The sequence below is a fragment of the Sciurus vulgaris genome (genome assembly GCF_902686455.1).
Source record: "Sciurus vulgaris genome assembly, chromosome: 10".
Classification (NCBI taxonomy): Eukaryota; Metazoa; Chordata; class Mammalia; order Rodentia; family Sciuridae; genus Sciurus; species Sciurus vulgaris.
This window is the reverse complement of record NC_136470.1, coordinates 18,104,206-18,120,577: the sequence shown is the minus strand read 5'-3', so window position 1 is coordinate 18,120,577 and position 16,372 is coordinate 18,104,206.

Below are 16,372 nucleotides of genomic sequence, written 5' to 3'. Positions count from 1 at the left end.
AAACAAAATTAATAAACCTTTAGCCACGCTAACAAAGAGAAGACGAGAGAAAACCCAAATCACTAAAATTCGGAATGAACAAGGAAATAGCACAACAGATAGGATTGAAATACAAAACATAATTAGAAGCTATTTTGAAAATCTATACTCCAACAAAATAGAAAATTTCGAAGACATCAATAGGTTTCTAGAGACATATGAATTGCCTAAACTGAATGAGGAGGACATACACAATTTAAATAGACCAATTTCAAGTACTGAAATAGAAGAAGTCATCAAACGCCTACCAACAAAGAAAAGTCCGGGACCAGATGGGTTCTCAGCCGAGTTCTACAAAACCTTTAAAGAAGAGCTCATTCCAATACTTCTCAAAGTATTCCATAAAATAGAAAAGGAGGGAACCCTCCCAAACTCATTCTATGAAGCCAATATCACACTGATACCTAAACCAGACAGAGACTCATCAAGGAAAGAAAATTTCAGACCAATATCCTTAATGAACATCGACGCAAAAATTCTCAACAAAATTTTAGCAAATTGCATACAAAAACATATTAAAAAGATAGTGCACCATGATCAAGTGGGTTTCATCCCAGGGATGCAAGGTTGGTTCAACATCAGGAAATCAATAAACGTAATTCACCATATCAATAGACTTAAAGTCAAGAATCACATGATTATTTCAATAGATGCAGAAAAAGCATTTGATAAAATACAGCACCCCTTCATGCTCAAAACACTAGAAAAAATAGGGATAGTGGGAACATTCCTTAACATTGTGAAGGCCATTTATGCTAAGCCCATGGCTAATATCATTCTAAATGGTGAAAAACTGAACGCATTCCCCCTAAAAACTGGAACAAGGCAGGGATGCCCTCTTTCACCACTTCTATTCAACATCGTTCTTGAGACTCTGGCCAGAGCAATTAGACAAACCAAAGAAATTAAAGGGATACGAATTGGAAAAGAAGAACTCAAACTATCCCTGTTCGCTGATGACATGATTATATATTTAGAGGAACCTGGAAATTCCACCAGAAAACTCTTAGAACTCATAAGTGAATTCAGTAAAGTAGCAGGTTACAAGATCATTGCTCATAAATCCAATGCATTTTTATACATAAGTGATGAATCTCCAGAAAGAGAAATTAGGAAAACTACCCCATTCACAATAGCCTCGAAAAAAATAAAATACTTGGGAATCAATCTCACAAAAGAGGTGAAAGACCTCTACAATGAGAACTATACAACACTAAAGAAAGAAATTAAAGAACACCTTAGAAGATGGAAAGATCTTCCATGTTCTTGGATAGGAAGAATTAATATTGTCAAAATAGCCATACTACCTAAAGTGCTATACAAATTCAATGCAATTCCAATTAAAATCCCAATGACGTACCTTACAGAAATAGAGCAAGCAATTATGAAATTCATCTGGAAGAATAAGAAACCCAGAATTGCGAAAGCAATCCTTAGCAGAAAGAGTGAAACAGGGGGTATTGCAATACCAGATCTTCAACTCTACTACAAAGCAATAGTAACAAAAACAGCATGGTATTGGTACCAAAATAGACAGGTAGATCAATGGTATAGAATAGAGGACACGGACACAAACCCAAATAAATACAATTTTCTCATACTAGACAAAGGGGCCAAAAATATGCAATGTAGAAAAGATAGCCTCTTCAACAAATGGTGCTGGGAAAACTGGAAATCCATATGCAACAGAATGAAACTAAACCCATATCTCTCACCATACACGAAACTAAACTCAAAATGGATTAAGGACCTCGGAATCAGACCAGAGACCCTGCAGATTATAGAAGAAAAAGTAGGTCCAAATCTTCACCTTGTTGGTCTAGGATCAGACTTCCTTAACAGGACTCCCATAGCACAAGAAATAAAAGCTAGAATCAACCACTGGGATAGATTCAAACTAAAATGCTTTCTCTCAGCAAAGGAAACTATCAGCAATGCGAAGAGAGAGCCTATAGAGTGGGAGAATATCTTTGCCAATCATACTTCAGATAGAGCACTAATCTCCATAATCTATAAAGAACTCAAAAAACTCTACTCCAAGAATTCAAATAATCCAGTCGACAAATGGGCTAAGGAAATGAATAGACACTTCACAGAAGAAGATCTACAAGCAATCAACAAACATATGGAAAAATGTTCAACATGTCTAGTAATAAGAGAAATGCAAATCAAAACCTCCCTAAGATTCCATCTCACCCCAATTAGAATGGCGATTATGAAGAATACGAGCAACAACAGGTGTTGGCGAGGATGTGGGGAGAAAGGTACACTCATCCATTGCTGGTGGGGCTGCAAATTAGTGCAGCCACTCTGAAAAGCAGTGTGGAGATTCCTTAGAAAACTTGAAATGGACCCTCCATTTGACCCAGCTATCCCACTCCTTGGCCTATACCCAAAGGACTTAAAATCAGCATACTACAGAGATACAGCCACATCAATGTTCATAGCGGCTCAATTCACAATAGCCAGACTGTGGAACCAACCTAGATGCCCTTCAATTGATGAGTGGATAAAGAAACTGTGGTATATATATACAATGGAATATTACTCAGCCATAAAGAATGATAAAATTATGGCATTTGCAGGCAAATGGATGAAATTGGAGAATATCATGCTAAGTGAGATAAGCCAGTCTCAAAAAGCCAAAGGACGAATGATATCGCTAATAAGTGGAGGATGACACATAGTGGGGGGGAGGGAAGGGTTAGTGTTAGGGTTAGAGTTAGGGTTAGGGAGGGGGGCAAGTATGGAGGAAGGAAGTGCTGTATAGAGGGTAAAGAGGGGTGGGAGGGGTGGGGGGAAGGGAAAAAATAACAGAATGAATCAAACAACATTACTCTATGTAAATTTATGATTACACAAATGGTATGCCTTTACGCCATGTAGAAACAGAGAAACAGCATGTATCCCATTTGTTTACAATAAAAAAAAAAAAAGAAGAGCTCAAATTATCTCTGCCAATGATGTGGTTTTATATTTAGTAGACTCCCCTCCACAAAACAAAACAAAACAAAACAAAAAAACACCTCCAGCAGGAGACTTCTAGAACTTATAAATGAATTAAGTAAAGTAGCATGATACAAAATCAACACCCATAAATCAATCACATTCCTGTACTCCAATGATGAATCTGCCAAAAATGAATTTAGGAAAACTATCCCATTCACAATAGCCTCAAAAAATAAATACTTTGGAATCAATCTAAAAAAAGAGGTAAACGACCTCTACAATGAAAGCAATAGAACACTAAAGAAATTGAAGAAGACCTTAGAAGATGGAAAGACTTCCCTTGCTCTTGGATAGGCAGAATTAATATTGTCAAAATGGCCATACTATCAAAAGCAGTATACTAATTCAATGCAATTCCCATCAAAATTCCAATGACATTCTTTACAGAAATAGAAAAAGCAGTCCTGAAATGCATTTGAAAATTAAGAGGCCCAGAAGAGCCAAAGTGATCATTAACGAGAAAAGTAAAGCAGGAGGCATCACAATATCAGACTTTAAATTATACTGTTGAACTACAGTTACAAAAGCACGATAATACTGGCACCAAAACAGGTACGAAGACCAATGGAACAGAATAGACGAATCAGAGACATACCCACATAAATAGAGCTCTCTGATACTGGACAAAGTTGCAAAAACATAGGTTGGAGGAAAGATAGACTTTTTAATAAGTGGTGCTGGGGAAAACTGGAAATTCATGTGTAGTAGAATGAAATTTAACCCCTGCCTCTCACCTTGCACAAAACTCAAAGAACCAAGGTCCCAGGAATTAGACCAGACACCCTGCAACTGTTAGACGAAAATGTAGCCCCAACACTTCAACGTGTTAGCTTAGGAACTGACTTCCTCAACAAGACAAAGTGCAAGAAGTAAATAAAAAGTCTAGTAGGAGGGCATCAAATTAAAAAAGCTTTTTTATAGCAAAGGAAACAAGAACATGGAGAGAAAACCAACAGAATGGGAGAAAATCTTTGCCACCTGCTCCTCGGATATGGCATTAATGTCCCTGATATACAAAGAACTTAAAAAAAAATACAAATAAAATAAACAACCTAATGAATAAATGGGTAAAGGACAAAATAAACAAACACTTCTCAAGAGAAGAAATACAAATGGTTGAGAAATACATAAAAAAATGTTCAACATTTCTGCAATTAGAGAATTGCAAATTAAAACAACACTGAGATTCCTTCTCACATCAGTCTGAATGGCAATTACCAAGAATACAAGTGACAAATGTTAGCAAGGATGTGGAGAAAAAGGTTCACTCATACATTGCTGGTGGGACTGCAAATTGGTGCAACAGAAAACTTGGAATGGAACCACCAATTGACCCAATTACCCCAATCCTCAGTTTATATTCAAAGGACTTAAAATCAGCATTCTATAGCAACACAGCCACATTGATGTTTATAGCAGCTCAAGTCACAATAGCCAAGCTATGGAACCAAACTAGATTCACTACAACAAATGAATGGATAAAGAAAAGGTGGTACATCTACACAGGGAATATTACTCAGCCATGAAGAAGAATGAAATTATGGCATTTTCCCGTAAATGGATGGAACTGAAGAATATCATGCTAAGTAAAATAAGCCAGTCCCCCAAAACCAAAGGCTGAATGTTCTCTCTGATATGTGGATGTTAAACCACGACAAGGGAGGGTAGAGAGGGGAAGAATAGAAGTTCTTTGGATTAGACAAAGAGGAATGAAGAGAAGGGAGGGTGGATGGGAATAAGATAATAGAATGAATCAGACATAACTTTCCTACACTCAAATATGAATACACAACCAGTGTAAGTCCACATCATGTACAACCACAAGAATAGGATCCTAAGCAAAATAAGTTATACTCCATGTATGTATAAAATGTCAAAATAGACTCTACTGTTATGGATATCTAAAAAGAACAATTTAAAAAGAAAAAAAATCAACAAAATAAGGAAGGGGGGGATGAGAAGAATAGAAGAAAGATCAGTGGAGTAGAGAAAGGGGAATAAAGGGAAGGGAGGAGGGAGGGGTTAGGGAAAGACAGTGGAATGAATCTGACCTCACTTAACTGTGTACATAAATGAATGTATCACAGTGAATCTCACCATCATCTACATCCCCAAGACGCTAGTTAAAAATTATAAGCAAATAGCAGAAAGATCCATAGAACAGAAGGAAAGGAACCAGGGGTGAGAGAAAGGGAGGAAAGGGAGCACATTCTGGGGTCTGAATTAGAACACATTATATTCCATGCTTTTATAGTTATGTCAGAATGAATCCTACTATCATGTGTAACTAAAAAGAATGAATAAAAATATACACTTTTTTTCATAAAAAGATCTCTTTTACATCTATCAACCAGAAAAACTGTCGTCTGGGGTTCTGGTTTTGGGTACAGTCAGACAAGCACACGCCCCAGCTCTGAACGCGCACTGAATACATCTGTGAAACCTAAACGGATGCTTGGAACCACTGTATGAGCACTCAAGAGCACACCGGAAGTCTGGGAAGAAGACCTGGTTCAGAGCTTCACCGAAATGACAGCGAGTTTACCATTTTCTTTATGTTTTCTTTCTATTTTTCTGTTCAGTGTAGCCACCCTAGATTTAAGGTCGCATGAAACTCAAATCCTGGAGAAGGACATTGGTACAGCCAGGGATCAAAGTCCTGGAGGAGCTCCAGGGGAGGCCCTCCCGCCCAGCTCAGGGAGTGGAAGGAGCTTCCTCCTAACCCTATGGGGCAGGGCGGGGGAATCCACCATTTCCTTTCCTTTCTCTACTTTTCTGTGCCCTATTCCCACTCAGTCCCGTGACAATGGCAATGAGAGCAGGGACCTTCAGGGACCTCACTGAGGAAGGAGAGCCTTCCTCTCCACTTAGAGGAATTGGATGTGACCTATAATTCCACGTGAACACTTGTGTTATGGTTTAGATGCAGTGTCCCCCAAAATCTCATGTGTGAGACAATAAAGGAGAAATGATTGGTTATAGTCTTGACCTAACCAGTGAATTAATCCCTGATGGGATTAACTGAGTGGTAACTGGAGGCGGGTGGGTTGTGGCTGCTGGAGGTGGTTTATTGGGGGCATCTATGGGGTATATATTTGGTATCTGGAGAGTGGAGACTTCCTCTCTCTCTCTGCTTCCTGATCAGATGTGAATTGCTTTCCTCTGTCACACTCTCCCACCATGATGTCCAGTCTCACCTTGAGCCCCGAGGAATGGAGCTGGCCTTCTATGGAATAAAACCTCTGATCCTGCAAGCCCCCAAGTAAACTTTTCCTCCTTTAAAATTGTTCTGGTCAGATCTTTTAATCACAGCAGAGAAAAAGTGAACTAAAACAGCTTGTTGCTGTTTCTCTTTTTTGGTCCTCCCATCAACTGGCCAAAGGCATGTGCAGATCCTGGAAGAGTATGCCAGGGCAGGGTGAAGCAAGCCACAGGCAGCTCTTAGTACAGAAGACAGAAAGGGAACCCACAGGAACCCAAAAGGGAGGAACTAAGGGAATAACCTCTGAAAGTTCTCAGGTTCACTTCTCAGCCTGCCAGGCATGAATCTGATCCTAAACAGCACAGCAGATACCGAGAGCTGCTGCCGTTTGCCAACAGGCTGCTTTAAGCAGCTCCAGTTACGGAGGAAAACTGCAGCCCTAGGGCTACTTCAAGCGGCTCCGGTTATGGAGGAAAACAGTGGCTTTTTTCCCTTTTCGCTTACCTAAAACTGCCACTTCTCGCGCTTACTGCCCGACCAGCGGGACAGAAGACCCGTACTTCAAAGGTTCATCAAGCAGCTTCCCCTTTATTCCAATAACACCCTCAATATATAAGCAGTCTCATGCATAAGCAATTGTAACCAGATATGTCCAACCAATCCTGTTAAAGGTCAAGCAGTCACTCTCTCGAGCATACATGTAAGAGCATACATGTAAAGTATATCTGTCCACGTGCTAGGCAGCTGAACTGATTATAATACAGCCAATTGTAAACGTGTTCTGCCTTTCTCCATGCATAATCAGAACGCCGTTTGCTCTCTGCCAGTCACCATCTTTGGATGCACGTGGCGTAACCCTGGGCCCCGGTTCCGCCCGCCACAAGCAGACACTTTGAGACCTGAACTAGGGAACAGATAGATTGTCACCTAGGTTTCATATTGGACAGATGGACACATCTGAAGGGTACTCTATATGCTCCAAAAAACTGACATTGAAACCACAACCCAGGAAAGGCCAGTTGGAATTCATGGCCTGAATACGAATTTGGGGGTTAGTTGCTATAATGAAACAAAAAAATTAACTTTCTCTATAGGGTTCAAATAAGACCTAGAGTCTCATAAAATGTTACTGAAGGTCTAGGATACAATCTGCAATTACTTGGCATTCCAAGAATCAGGGGAGTCTCAACTCACATAATGAATAAAATCCGATGCTGAGATGAAATTGTCAAAATTATCTGATAAGGTCTTTAAAGGCAGTAAAAGTGAATACTCTTGAATTGAAAGAAAATTTCAGCAAATAATAGAAGATATAAAGAAGATCCAAATAGAAATTTTCATGCTGTAAAATATAATAATCAAAATAGATACCCCATCAGGTGGTTCCAACAGTAGAATAAAGGTGGGAGAGGGGAGAATCAGGGAATTCTAAGAATATAAATTATACAACCATGTGAAAAAGGATTAAAAAGAAAATGAACAGAACCTTAGGAATCTGTGTGTTACTCCCCAAATGTCTAATTTTATATCATCAGAGTCCCAGATGGAGAAGAAATATTGAGGTACAAAAATGCTTGATGAAAAATATTCTTAAGTCTGCAAATTTTGCAAAATTTCTTATATAGCTGCTACAAATTTGTGGAAGCTAGGGAAACCTATACAAGAGAAACACAAAGAAACTCATGTTAGAGCAACACAAAACAGACTGAAGTACCTAGACAGTTCACAAACTGCAGAAAACTAAAGACAAATAAAAAAGTCTTGCAAGCAGCTAAAGAAACACAACTCATTATTCACAAACGAAATATGACTTTAATGACGGCACATTCCTCATAGAAACCATGGAGGTCAGAAACAAGTGGAACAATATTTTAAAGCACAGAAAGCAAAGAAATGTCAACCTACAATTCTATTTCCAGTGAAAACATCCTTCAAAAAAAAAAAAAAAAAAGAAGGTAAAATGAAGACCTCAGCTGAAGCCAAACTAAAATGACTCATTGCCAATAGAATTGCTCAGAAAGAATGGGTGAAGGAGCATTTTTAGACAGAAGGAAATAATATCAGAAGGAAACTTGGAACATCAGGAATAAATGAGATCTTTTCCCTTCCTGTTATAAAGGGTTACAAAATTGGTGCACTTGGCCTTTTTTTCTGGTCTTCTTACTCTGTAAGTGCCTGTTTTTTCTTAGATATACTCTTTTTTGGGGGGTGAGTGGGTGGGGAGGATATTTGGAATTGGGTGCAGGGCTTTGAGCATCCTGGGCAGGAGCTCTACCACCAAGTTATGCTCCCAGGCCCCAGCTAGACTCATTTACCATTTCATGTTTATAAGTTTGCAAAATTGTTCAGCATTTTTTCTGTATTTTAATCAGTTCAATGCGAATCAGCAAGGTTTTTGTGCCATGGATTCTCCCTTTCTCAAGCTCTCTGATAGCGCACTTGAGAATTCACTCCTCCGTTAGGAGCTGTCTAATAATCTTTTTTGGCTCACAAATTTTGGGGCCTAAATGTTGCTGTGAAGAAATAGGAGACTACTCCGATTATCTTCCTGCACAAGTGATTTGCTTTTTGTGAATGAATGCTCATATAATTTCACTTAAAAGTAAGCAGACTTACCACAATATTTCATGTTGATTCCTGGAACAAATTGCTTTGTCCTGGAACATTGTGTGCCCTTTAGATCATCAAATTCAGATCTCCCTTTTATTTCAAAAACATTTTATTTAATTTTCAAATACTATTTTTGAGTGATTTGTTTGACTCCCTTGTTTAATCAAGCTTATGCTACCTTGGTCTCTATTCTCTTTCTTATTATCTTTTTTGTTGTTGTTGTTTTTACTATTTAGGTTTTTCATATTTTTTATTTTTCTTTTCTGTGCTGGGGATGGAAACCAGGGCCTTGTGCAGGCTAAGCAAGTGTTCTACCACTGAGATATACTCAGTCCAATTTTCAGATATTTATAAGCTTATCTTTCATGTTTCCAATTATCTTTCATTTTATCTTAAATTTAACTTATTCTTTTTTTAAAAATTTATTTTATTGTAAACAAAGATGTATTCGGATACATTTTGTTTCTCTGTACATGAAGTAGAGGCATACCATTTGTGCAATCATACATTTACATAGGGTAATGGAGTTGGATTCATTCTGTTATTTTTCCTTACCCCCCACCCCTCTCACACCTCTTTTTCCTCTATACAGTCCCTCCTTCCTCCATTCTTGCCCCCTCCCACCCCCTATTATGTGTCATCATCCACTTATCAGTTTCTTTATCCATTCATCAGTTGAAGGACATCTAGGTTGGTTCCACAGTCTGGCTATGGTGAATTGAGCAGCTATGAACATTGATGTGGCTGTATCTCTGTAGTGTGCTGATTTTAAGTCCTTTGGGTATAGGCCAAGGAGTGGGATAGCTGGGTCAAATGGTGGTTCCATTCCAAGTTTTCTAAGGAATCTCCACATTGCTTTCCAGAGTGGCTGCACTAATCTGCAATGCCACCAGCAATGTATGAGTGTACCTTTCTCCCCACATCCTTGCCAACACCTGTTGTTGCTTGTATTCTTGATAATCGCCATTCTAATTGGGGTGAGATGGAATCTTAGGGTGGTTTTGATTTGCATTTCTCTTATTACTAGACATGTTGAACATTTTTCCATATGTTTGTTGATTGCTTGTAGATCTTTTTCTGTGAAGTGTCTATTCATTTCCTTAGCCCATTGTTAATTGGGTTATTTGTATTCTTGGTGTAGAGTTTTTTGAGTTCTTTATATATTCTGGAAATTAGTGCTCTATCTGTAGTATGAGTGGCAGAGATTTTCTCCCACTCTGTAGGCTCTCTCTTCGCATTGCTGATAGTTTCCTTTGCTGAGAGAAAGATTTTTAGTATGAATCTATCTCAGTTATTGATTCTTGCTTTTATTTCTTGTGCAATGGGAGTCCTGTTAAGGAAGTCTGATCCTAAGCTGATATGTTGAAGATTTGGACCTACTTTTTCTTCTATAAGATGCAGGGTCTCTGGTCTGATTCCAAGGTCCTTGATTCATTTTGAGTTGAGTTTTGTGCAGGATGAGAGATAGGGATTTAGTTTCATTCTGTTGCATATGGATTTCCAGTTTTCCCAGCACCATTTGTTGAAGAGGCTGTCTTTTCTCCACTGCATATGTTTGGCAACTTTGTCTAATATGAGAAAATTGTATTTATTTGGGTTTGTGTCCATGTCCTCTATTCTGTACCATTGATCTACCTGTCTATTTTGGTGCCAATACCATGCTGTTCTTGTTAATATTGCTTTGTAGTATAGTTGAAGTTCTGGTATTGTGATTCCCCCTGTTTCACTCTTCCTGCTAAGGATTGCTTTAGCTATTCTGGATTTCTTATTCTTCCAGATGAATTTCATAATTGCTTGCTCTATTTCTGTAAGGTACGTCATTGAGATTTTAATTGGAATTGCATTGAATTTGTATAACACTTTAGGTAGTATGGCCATTTTGACAGTATTAATTCTTCCTATTCAAGAACATGGGAGATCTTTCCATCTTCTAAGGTTTTCTTTAATTTCTTTCTTTAGTGTTCTGTAGTTCTCATTGTAGAGGTTTTTCACCTCTTTTGTGAGATTGAGTCCCACGTATTTTATTTTTTTTGAGGCTATTGTGAATGGGGTAGTTTTCCTAATTTCTCTTTCTGAAGATTCATCACTTATGTATAAAATGCGTTGGATTTATGAGCATTGATCTTGTAACCTGCTACTTTACTGAATTCACTTATGAGTTCTAAGAGTTTTCTGGTGGAATTTCCAGGTTCCTCTAAATATATAATCATGTCATCAGTGAACAGGGAAGTTTGAGTTCTTCTTTTCCAATTCGTATCCCTTTAATTTCTTTGGTTTGTCTAATTGCTCTGGCTAGAGTCTCAAGAACGATGTTGAATAGAAGTGGTGAAAGAGGGCACCCCTGCCTTGTTCCAGTTTTTAGGGGGAATGCTTTCAGTTTTTCACCATTTAGAATGATATTAGCCATGGGCTTAGCATAAATGGCCTTTACAATGTTAAGGAATGTTCCCACTATCCCTATTTTTTCTAGTGTTTTGAGCATGAAGGGGTGCTGTATTTTATCAAATGCTTTTTCTGTATCTATTGAAATAATCATGTGATTCTTGACTTTAAGTCTATTGATATGGTGAATTACATTTATTGATTTCCTGATGTTGAACCAACCTTGCATCCCTGGGATGAAACCCACTTGATCATGGTGCACTATCTTTTTAATATGTTTTTGTATGCAATTTGCTAAAATTTTGTTGAGAATTTTTGCGTCGATGTTCATTAAGGATATTGGTCTGAAATTTTCTTTCCTTGATGTGTCTCTGTCTGATTTAGGTATCAGGGTGATATTGCCTTCATAGAATGAGTTTGGGAGGGTTCCCTCCTCCTCTATTTCATGGAATACTAGGAGGAGTATTGGAATGAGCTCTTCTTTAAAGGTTTTGTAGAACTCGGCTGAGAACCCATCTGGTCCCGGACTTTTCTTTGTTGGTAGACTTTTGATGACTTCTTCTATTTCATTACTTGAAATTGATCTATAAATTGTGTATGTCCTCCAGTTCAGTTTAGGTAATATATATGTCTCTAGAAACCTGTTGATGTCTTGGAGATTTCCTATATTGTTGGAGTATAGATTTTCAAAATAGCTTCTAATTATGTTTTGTATTTCAATCGTGTCTGTTGTGCTATTTCCTTGTTCATTCCGAATTTTAGTAATTTGGGTTTTCTCTCTTCTTCTCTTTGTTACTGTAGCTAAGGGTTTATCAATTTTGTTTATTTTTTCAAAGAACCAACTATTTATTTTGTCAATTTTTTTGATTGTCTTTTGTTTCAATTTCATTGATTTCAGCTCTGATTTTAACTATTTCCTGTCTTCTAATACTTTTGATGTTGCTCTGTTCTTCTTTTTCTAGGGCTTTGAGCTGTAGTGTTAGATCGTTTATTTGTTCATTTTTTTCTTCTTTTATTGAATGCACTCCATGAAATAAATTTTCCTCTAAGTACTGCTTTCATAGTGTCCCATAGATTTTGGTATGATATATCTTTGTTCTCATTTACCTCTAAGAGTTTTTTATTCCCTTCCTGATGTTTTCTGTTATCCATTCATCATTCAATAGCATATTATGTAATCTCCAGTTGTTGGAGTAGTGTCTGTTTTTTACTCTGTTATTTATTTCTAATTTCAATCCATTATGATCTGATAGAATACAAGGTAGTATCTCTATCTTCTTGTATTTGCTAACATTAGCTTTATGGCATAAAATATCATCTATTTTAGAGAAGGATCCATGTGCTACTGAGCAGAAAGTGTATTTGCTCTTTGTTGAATGGTATAGTCTATATATGTCTGTTAAGTCTAAATTATTGATTGTGTTATTGAGATCTATGGTTTCTTTGTTAAATTTTTGTTTGGAGGATCTGTCCAGTGGTGAGAGAGGCATGTTAAAATCACCTAGTATTATTGTGTTATGGTCTATTTGATTTCTGCAATTGAGAAGGAATCACTTGAGGTATATGGATGAGCCACTGTTTGGGGCATTGATATTTATGATTGTTATGTTATGTCTTTCTGATTTATGCTTCCCTTAAGCAGTATGGAATGTCCTTCTTTATCCCTTCTGACTAACTTTGGCTTGAAGTCCACTTTATCTGATATGAGGATGGATACCCCAGATTTTTTGCTGAGTCCATGTGCATGGTATGTTTTTTCCCATCCTTTCACCTTTAGTCTGCGGGTATCTCTTTCTATGAGATGAGTCTCTGGAGGCAGCATATTGTTGAATCTTTCTTTTTAATCCAATCTGCCAGTCTATGTCTTTTGATTGATGAGTTCAGGCCATTAACATTCAGGATTATTATTGAGATATGATTTGTATTCCCAGTCATTTGGCTCATTTTTTTTTTTTTTGAACTGACTTGGTTTTTCCTTTATTTGGTTGTTTTTTAGGGTAGTTCCTCTCTTTGCTGATTTACATCTTTGTTTTTCATCTCTTCCTCATGGAATATTTTGCTGAGAATATTCTGTAGTGCTGGCTCTCTTTTTGTAAGTTCTTTTAGCTTTTGTTTATCATGGAAGGATTTTATTCATTGTTAAGTCTGAAAGTAAGTTTTGCTGGGTATGAGATTCTTGGTTGGCATCCATTTTCTTTCAGAGCTTGAAAAATGTTGTTCTAGGCCCTTCTAGTTTTTAGGGTCTGGATTGAAAAATCTGCTGATATCCGTATTGTTTTCCCCCTGAATGTAATTTGATTTTTTTCTCTCTCAGCCTTTAAAATTCTGTCTTTATTTTGTATGTTATGTATTTTAATTATAATATGCCTTGGTGTGGGTCTATTGTAATTTTGTGTATTTGGAGTCCTATAAGCGTCTTGTATTTGATTTTCCATTTCGTTCTTCAAATTTGAGAAAATTTCTGATATTATTTTATTGAATAGATTGTTCATACCTTTGACTTGTTTCTTTGTTACTTCCTTAGCCAAATAATTCTTAAATATGGCCTTTTCATAATATCGCATAATTCTTATAGAATCTGTTCATGATTTCTTATCATCTTCTCTGTTTGGTTAACTTTGTTTTAAAGATTAAATATTTAGTCTTCAATGTCTGAGGTTATGTCTTCCAGGTGTTCTATCCTATTGGTTATGCTTTCTATGGAGTTTTTAATTTGGTTTATTGTTTCCTTCATTTCAAGGATTTCTGTTTGTTTTTTTTTTCAATATCTCTAACTCTTTATTGAAACTCTTTTCCTTCCTGTATTTGCTCTTTTAACTGTCAATTGGTGTGATCATTCAATGCCTGCGTTTGCTCTTTCATCTCATCGTTTGCTTCTCTGATCATTTTAATTATGTACATTCTGCAGTCCCTTTCTGACATTTCTTCTGTCATGGTGTCATTGGATTTTATTGCTATACTGTCTAGGTTTGTTTGGGACATTTTCTTCCCTTGTTTTCTCATATTGGTCAGGTATCTAGTAGTGAAACTCTGAGATATGGCAGATTTCCTCTATTTACTTATAGTGTCCCTGTAGATTTCCAATAACTCACCTCCTAGCTTTCAGTAGCCTGAAGTCTTGGAGGAAATTGATAATGCAGTTCTCCACCAGGAAGCTGCCCCTCTAGGGGTGGTGGCCTTCAGGTAGGGTATATTCTCTGCTAGTGGGTAGAAGCACCTCCACTTGTTGACTGATGGTCAGTCAAAAGGGGGACTAGACTGTGGGCTGGGGCATGGCTGGTCTGGGCCTGTGTCTGTGGTTCTACTGCCCTGGTGGAAAAGCTTGACCTGGCGGGGAAGTCTCACCGGGTGGGGAAATCTCTGGGTAACTCTTCTCTGAGAAGTTTCCTTCGGTCCAGAAGCACTCCCTGGGCTGGGCAGTCCTCTGTGATGTTCCCTGGGGTCTGGAACTATCTCCTGGGCCAGGGAGCCTTGGTCTGTGCCAAAGGGTTTCACTGGTGGTCCCTCCTCCGAGAAGCTGCCTGCGGTTCGGTCCTGCTGCCAATTATCTTTTAAGAAATAGTATCTTTTATCTCATTTTCATATCCTGAATTATATTTACTTCTTCGGTGTTTATATTGTTAAGTTTGATTTCTTTTGTGAATTCTACTGGCTCACTTTCACTATCTTTGTTTCCTCTTTAATTTTATATCTCTTCTCAAAAAGTGTTCCTTCCTAAATAGTTCTTTTCCCTCTTTAATTTCTTGAGTGTGTAGTACATTAAGTTTTTTGCCCTATTTCCTGTGATAATTTTTTTTTTTGAAATTAAGAAATTTGTTTATTCAAGACACAAGATAGTAGAAAGCCAAACCACAGTGTATAAGAAAAGATATGCAATGCATACAATAAAAACAGTTGTTATTTTTTTTAAACTTGAAGAATTCTCATATATCAGTAAGAAAAAATAGTCCAAAAGAAAATCCCCATATGCAATGAATAGGCACTTCCTAAGGGAGTTTATACAAATGTCTAATAAACATGCAGTGTTGCATAATCTTAATAATAACAAGTTAAGAATAATTAGGAAAATGTATGCCAATACAAGAAGTCCTGTAACCACCAGAATCATTAAAAATAAAAGTACTATCATTGCCATGTATTGGCAAACATGTGGAGAACTGAAACTCCATACATTCTTGATGTTTGTTAATTATGAATACTTCTCAATCTGTGGTATCCTCTACTGAAATTGAAGAGATAGGAACTTTATGACCCAGTAATTCAGTATATCTGTCTATACTCAATGGAGTCGTGCACTCCTGTGCACCTGGATGGGGTATTATAAAGTGCAATGGTCACTATGATGTTCCTGTGATAATTTCGATTGATTCTTTTAGATTATTTCCCTTTGTTCAAAACAGTTGTACATGTGATAAATCATATATTCTGTGATCCTGTGGCCAGGCCTACTGCTTGGAAAGTCTTTATGCAATATTAAGAGCAAATGCCTAGGTGGGGAAACTAAAAATCCGACATGAATGACAGGGAGATCTGATGGAGATGATGGGAGAGACACAGGGTAGACTCTTCTCTGTGTAAGGTGGGGTGTGCTGGCATGTGCCCTCCTGGGTTGGTACGGGGAAGCGTCTGAGTGTGAGGAAAGGAATGGGGCTGGTCTGGGTGCAGCGAGTCACTCTACCACTTTACCCAAATATACTCATCTGTGCAAGAAAAGCTCCAGGGAACTGGTAGGGTTTGAATCTAGAATGTCCCTATATATTTCTCTGTTATAATTTTGATGCAGTATAATCATACGTAGTGCTAAGATTTGTTGTCATGTGTTCATACAAGCACACTGTATGATAACTGAATTTGGTTGACATCATTCCCCAGTTTCCCACTGCCTTTCCTCTACTCTACTGGTTTTCCCTCATTTTTCAAGGTTCTGCCCAACCATATACACCTTTCTTTTCTCTTTTCTTCTCTACAAGGGCTGGTTAAGGGCTTGGTTCCCAGTGCACCAATATCTATAGCGGTGGCATGGCTTTTAGGAAATGTTTGTTCACGAGGGGTCTCACCTCTTCAGTGGACCAGTCCATTGGTGCATTAGTGATCTGAATGTTTTATTGGGAGGTGGGGCTACGTGGAGGA